This window comes from Asterias rubens, chromosome 20 (assembly GCF_902459465.1).
Source record: "Asterias rubens chromosome 20, eAstRub1.3, whole genome shotgun sequence".
NCBI lineage: Eukaryota > Metazoa > Echinodermata > Asteroidea > Forcipulatida > Asteriidae > Asterias > Asterias rubens.
This window is the reverse complement of record NC_047081.1, coordinates 11408856-11416165: the sequence shown is the minus strand read 5'-3', so window position 1 is coordinate 11416165 and position 7310 is coordinate 11408856.

Here is a 7310-nt window from a genome sequence, read left to right as displayed (position 1 = left end):
TCAAAAAAGGGAATCCTTAAAAAACATCAGGACCATTTTTGACTATGGCAATTCTGATGTGCAGACAAATATTGTATCAATATTCAAGCCCAATGAGACAGCCGCCCCCTCCAAACCCTAACCCCACCCCCATGAACAATGAGCCAGTCACCGTTCCGACAGGGGCGTCCTGACGTATACGTTTCTTACACAAAATTGCAGCTAAATGCACCGTCGGCCCCTGGGTGAGAGAGGAGAGTGAACACTCATATGGAGACCTCTCCAGATTCTCCTCCAACTACCCGCCCGAGGCTTAAAGTACTGTTACCCTGCACCGGGGACCGCGTGCGAGCTAGCGAGCGCGGGAAAAGATGAGAGCGCGGGAAAAGAAGAGAAGGAGAAAAAGGCATAAATACTTGATATCACTGAGGCTGAGCCGTGACGGATATGACAAGTAGCCGAGTACATCCAGAGACGCTCTCGACCAAAGTAAGGCAACAAACTATAGAGAAAGGAAAGCTTTAGAATGGTGTTGATGAGGCTGGTCACGAGATCGGCAAGGGTTGCTGCGGCGCGTGCCTTTTTGTTTTCTTACCACATTCGCTCTTATTATACAAAAGTTGAAAGGGTTTATGGCGATACGCCGCTGGCGGCGCCGTGCGGAGTTAAATCGTCATTGCCAAATACCTGATCTCAGAAACTCGGTATGTGTGCGTTAGGCTAGGAATGACATGCATGCTGGTCTAGCTAGCGATCAATTGAGACCTTGAGACCAGCATGCACATCATTTAACAGTTAGCGCTTGCGCAATGGGTATTTGCGAAACGGTCTATGCACCTCACTGTACGTGCGCGTGTAAAATGTACTTTCCAAGTAGTCCGTGCGTCTGAAGGTTGTGCCGTTTGTTTCAGCTCTGGTGTTCGCATACAAGTATCTGATCGCGAAACTTTAAAAAAAAATCCGTCAAAAAAAATATCGTTTTTTTTTATTACTTTTAGTATCCAACATTTGTTGTATTATCCAATCTGAGTTGAGTGAACGGGGGCATGAGTACTGGGGCATGTATTTGTGTGGGGCATTAGAACCGGCCATGTACATGTACGTGGGCATTATATAAAGACGCAATGCCCCTTAAACCACAGAGGTGTCTAGGAATCGGCAGAAGCGTCGTGGTGTACTTAAATAGCGGGATCGCCTTTTCGTGTCCGTGTCACAAGCTGAAGATGTCCAGCTGAGTGCATGTAATACTCACAATCCCATAAAGAAATAGGTCATTAAGAAGCTAATGTGCGCTCCCTGCGTGCCTTCCGCAAGGCGTGCGCGCATTAAATAATGAAACAAGAGTCCCTTTAACGCAGGCAATTAATTGCTAAAACAGTTCCTTCAAGTGTGGACGGCAAACATATTCATATTTTTTGCATTTTATTCACGATGCATTTGAACGCGATACAATCCTGCACTGGGTGTTTTAAAACCTACATACTAAGTGGTTGACCTGAGTACAACAGAAGTCCACATGATGTAGGGAATAGTGGACTTTTTAGACGCTTGGTGGCAGCAGACTTACCAGGTAAAATTAATTGTTCTTGGTAATGTGCGCATGCTCAGAACTACGTAAACAATTGAAATTTACCTGGTAAGTCTGCTGCCATCTAGCATCGCAAAGTCTCCCATTGAAACAATGTGTGTCCACACAGTTTCATTTACAATGTTGGAGTGAACAGTACAAAAGGAATGTCCCCACAGTGACTGCAACACAGAGAGCGGTGTGTGGGTGTCTGCCGGTCGAAACCGAGAACTTTGACAAAAAGGTATCCGGGTGTTTTGACAGCGAGGACGTCATTGCTTCGCTTTCGTGCACAATGAAAAGGGAATTGTCATTGCAGACTTCATTGTGAAATTCCAAACAATGGAAAAACACAAAGAAAAGTCATTGACTTTCTGGATCGACAAAGGAGGTCCATACAATCATAAATGTAGGGACTTGAAACACTCTGTGGACTTCCACACGTCCACAAATTGAAAAATAGAAACAAATTGGGAAGCTATCAACTGACGTTTTCTCGAACTCATTTTATTGCCATAATGCTTGAAAACCCTATGTGAGTTTGTGAAAACAAGTATATGGATTAACGCTTTGGTCGAAAGGGAAAATGTTTATAATTTATTACATTGCAGTTTTACCTAGTGTTGATTTAAAGGTATCGTATGAAAGTGCGACCTAGTATTTCCAAAACAGTTGTAGTCTGGTCCCCGTTGTTACACAACCATGTTTGATACTGCAAAACTGGTGTGAAATGTGTAGGCAGGGACGGGGACTCAGACAATTAAAGACTCTTCTTGTAACGTGATAAAATGTCCGTATAGCAAAGACCAAAAATAACCAGCACTTCAGAACGTGCGTGCTGCGGTCGCGAGTGAATTTATGGTTGTGTATTTATTTTGGCGCCAAGTCAGTAACGCACTCGAAAAAAGGGAAAGCAAACACGATATTGTGCATCCGAGACTTTCCCATCAGTTTCGGCGGAAATGACGTCACTGTTTCGGTAGACTTGTACTTAATCCTCTAGTCGTATAAGAGGACACGAACGGTTTCAAGCTGTGCCATCTCACTTGGTTGTCGAAGCTGTCTGGATTGATTTTTAGCTCTCGTGGCTTCGATTTTTTCTCTCTTCCCTGGCACAACCTCTTCCCTGGGCCAACCTCTTTCATTGCTGCCAGTCTGGCTAAAGCAATGTTTGGCAACGTTCCATTGTACATTGAGATATTGGATGTTTCAACGTATCAGATGTTGTCTTTATTAGAGAATCTGAACGCACTGCATGCGCGATGTAAAAGTGGTTGGTAACAGAAGTGGCGAATCGAGGGGTTATTTTTGGGGTGCGGCTTTGACAAATCGCAATATCGCGTTGTTCATGATTCATTCATTCATGTCAACGGCTTCTACTGGATTTTTGTGATGGCTTTCCCAAAATGTTTCTGTCCTGCATGAAATTGCCTATGTCCTCACATATCAGTTTAATTGCTTTATGTATGGTTTCAAAGTTAAAACATTTAACATTTATCTTGGATGTATGTGTGAATATATTTAGCTTTGGGATAAGTGGGAGGCTGACACGCCCATCAATGTTACATGTTTCATGAAGTCGTCATCTTCAACGTGGCAAGGATCAATCCTCAAGAAATATTGATATCTTCTTAAGGGAGTCTTTTAATAATAAAATGCGCGTGTTTCGTATACCGATCAAAACAAAATGAGGATGCAGTGTTTTAACAGACACTTTCGGTGTAACACCTCTACGCCAAGTGTATGTCCAGTGTGACACCTATACCGCTAAGTAACACATTGGTGTTGCACATTATTGGAGCATCGTAGAAAGGTGTGGGTTTTGTATGTATTGCTCGTTACCGAGTGTGGTTAAGAGTGGATGGTTTATGTGTGACGCACGTTGGAGCTGTATTCATCTAAAATTATTGCACAATAACAATGAATTATGTATTTTTATTCTCTCGTCGGTGACTGCATAATATTATATATCGGTTGGATAATATGAGTGGGCAATTATGAAGGGAAATGCCAGATACATCGCACTGCGTTAAAATTGTATTGATTTCACATTTCCAGGCTCATATTTAAAGGGTTTGCTCAACGTTGGAGAGGTTGAAATGCAACATCGTGCATGTGTGTATTATTTGATAAGAGGAGTTATAACAATAACTAGACATAAATTGTTATGTTTTAAATATTCCGCACCTGTGCCCAAGTTTAAGTACATCTTTTTGCGTACAATTCGAGAATTATTTAAGATGGACGATTGGAAGTGTGAATTGGTGGCGGTAATGGTAAACCTCTGAGTATTGGGGTACTTTTGTCACCGTTTTTATTGGGAATAATTTGCTATACATTTATAGACAGATATGACTTCATGTGATTTGGCTTGCCCCCTTCGTTGCATCTTATGTACTTGTTTAGTTGTTACCATTTTTGTGCTAACGTGGATGTTACGGGGATGTTACGGGGATGAAACAGAATCTTGACTGGCGTGCACATTATAAAAAGTAAGGTTGCAGATTGAAAATCGATTAAACGTTTTTTATTTTGAATATTTGGTTCCTTTTTTTTCTGAGCGCTACTTTTTATTTATTTTCATTTTTTTGGTTTAATATACTTTATTTATTTGTATATGTTTGTAATGTTCCTCTAGTTGGATTTTTGATTTAAAAACAGTGGTTTATACAAACCCCTTAACCGTTCACTCTGACTCACTGGGTTGTAACGGGCTGGGTAACATTTAGTCTACGGACCTCCTTTAGGTAAACCAAGGGACCTCTCAATCACGTCTGGTTAACTCACAATGACGTACAACCCCAGGGACACCAGACTACCGTGAAAGGGGGACCCGAGATAAAGGTAGGCCTAAAGTACGCCTGCAGGCCTCAAACTTCTCGCAATTGTGTGGGGGGAAATTGTGCAGGTTGTGTTCCTTCTCCTGGCTCGGACAATGGTTGTGTTTTGATTTGTTTTGTTGGCTTCATACACGTGACAATGTTTACATGTGATTGCCCCCAACTCTGGGAGTGCCCCCAATTTCACTCTCGCCAAACGCCCTCACCCGTTCTCGACATCGAAGTCACAGATCTCCTTTAAAGGTAACTTCACATTAATTGGGGAGGTTTAGCTGTACGTTCCGCGTGAACGTGAACGTGAGCGTCAGAAAATGGTGTCGTTAAAACCTTACGTTTTTAGCATACGTGAAGTTACCATTTTTCACGTCCGGTACGTACATGTGTGCAGACGTCATACGAGAGCATGCAATGAGCCCAAAGTGGCGACGTCACCCATAAACAACACAATTTTTCGACGTTCACGTTTACGTATTTGATCCCGTAACGTGCCACTAAACCTCGCCATTGTCTACGGACTCTGCCACGCAGGAACTCGTGAAGTAATAACGATATTACGACTTCGAGTAACTGATATCGTCGACGAAATTGCACAGCCATATTTCTTCTTCATCGCTGTCTAGTATAAACGGGTCGGTGACCTGTTGAGCTGGGGGAGAAATAGCGCCGTTTGCCCGTCGGCATCAAACGGGGTTGGGTGAAATCTATGCATGGTGAAAGCTCTCGCTGTGGCGTGGCAGTTGCGTGCTGAAATCAGACCGAGGGAGAGAAGGGGGGGGGGACCCCATGATTGAGGGTTTTTATCCATTGTGTCAACAACCCACGCGAGGTATGGAGGGCGGATTCGTCAATAATGTTTTTATATATATTTTTGTATGAGGGGTGATTGACTGCTGCTCAAATGGCCATGTTGAGGGAATGCGTTCTTCCTGTACTGATTAACCCACCAGGTTTTGAAGTGGTGGTATGATCACTGTATAACTGAATAATAGTGTGTCACACTCAACATTAGTTCTAGCGAGTTTGACTCACACTTTCTATAGTGTTTCATTTTCACATTAAAAAGAGTGAGGTCGAATTATGATTTGTAACGTAAAAGCACACTAGTTTGTGAGTAATAACAGTCAATACGTTACTATAGTTTCTTAGGTTGAGAAAACGGAGGGGTCTTCTTCGAAATAAGTGGGCAACATTTAATTTGCTGATTTGGTTCCATAGCAGGGCTACGTTTCGAACACTGCTTCGGAAAAATCTTCGTCATTTGTCTGATGATTGAAGCCAAATACTAAAGATGCATACTGAATTGACCGAGTTTTCGACAGAGGCTGTGATCATTTTGCTGCCATAGACTTCTATCAAGCTTTTAATTCTGGCTCATATGGAGACCCATGTCTGTATATTCAATTGTGGACTTGATAATTTAATTCAACTAGGCTTTGCACATTCTTATTTGTGTCCATATTCGGCAAACGTTTTTTTTTTTCTTGTTCATTACCGTCTGTCGCGTGCCGCACGTCAACTGTTGGTAATGCGTTAGCCTCGCTGCACCTTTGCCATTTTGACGTATGACTAAAGCTTCACTAAACTTTCTCTCATTATTTTCTTTTCCTTCTCTCCTCGTTTTTCTTTGGTCCCGTTTCCTCATCTTTCATCCACTTCCCTCATTCGTCGACCGAGAAACGGTTCGTTTCTCCCCTTCAATACAACCCCCAGTCTCGCTATTCAGCGTCTCCCCTCCTCGATGTTTCCGTTTCAGCCTGTTTCTACCAACCCCCCTCCACGGCTTTCCTCACAAATTGTCTTCTCCTTCCCCCCCTCTATAATAACCTCATCTTTCTCTCTCGTGCACCCTTTATTTTCAGCAACGATCTATGTTTCCCTCCCTGCGTCCGCTCCCCACACTTTACAACGCGCTTCCCTCCCCGCCAAGCACGTCCGGCTATTCAACTAAACTCGCCCATAGTGCAAAGGTGGAAAAAGCGATCTCTCTCGCCCTCAAAGAATCGGGCCCCACGCTGGCAAAATTCAATGGGAGCATTGTGCACAATTGTCGGGATGCATCAGCAGCCAAGCGAGCGAACCTATTCACCCTAGAGCATACAGAGAAGGCTGGGGACGAGAACGGAGACGGGAGAGAAATATATAAATATACAAAAAAATCGAACGTTTTTTAAAGTTATAACGAACTAAAAAGTAAAGCCAAACATTATGCGTGTCGGGAACAAGACCCTTTATTTCATAAAGAAGTCTCACACACTTTCCTTTTTATGATTCATTTCAAGTATAGTCTGATGGTACTGCTAACAGCAAATCCTTTTGACACCAAAAAAGGGTCGTGTTGAATGCAGACGATACGATCCTAGTTTTACAGGAAAGTTTTAGGGTTAAAGGTGTAGGCTATTATTGTTATCAGGAACAATCATGATACAGCAGTGTCGTTTACTCCGTGTAGACTTCATCTCATTACTAGGACGCTCCGGTGATGTTCCGGTTGTGTTAACGATGAATGGCAATGAAGTGTTACCGCCGGAACGCATGGCGCTCATTTTAAGGGAGCAGTTATTCTGACACTGTGTTCGTCATGTTTCCTGTATGCCAGGAGCACCCATAATACGAAGAGAAACATCACACAAAATAGCACCAGACTATTTATTTCATCGCTGCCTCGATTTTCATGGTCAAGACGGTGGATAACGTGACATAGACCCTATGTTTAAAGGGCCTGGGTCGTGATGATAAAAATATTAATGCATATGTTAAGGATACATGAAGTGAGAATACTGGTCTCTGGCATTTACCAAACGTGTCTATTGCCTTTAAACCACGAAATATGGAGCCTGTAAACCGCAAAGACAGGAAAAGGTGCTGACAAGGTTCCCAACGGTTCTATCCATCGCATGATATCCAACAAACTCATTAATCAAAAC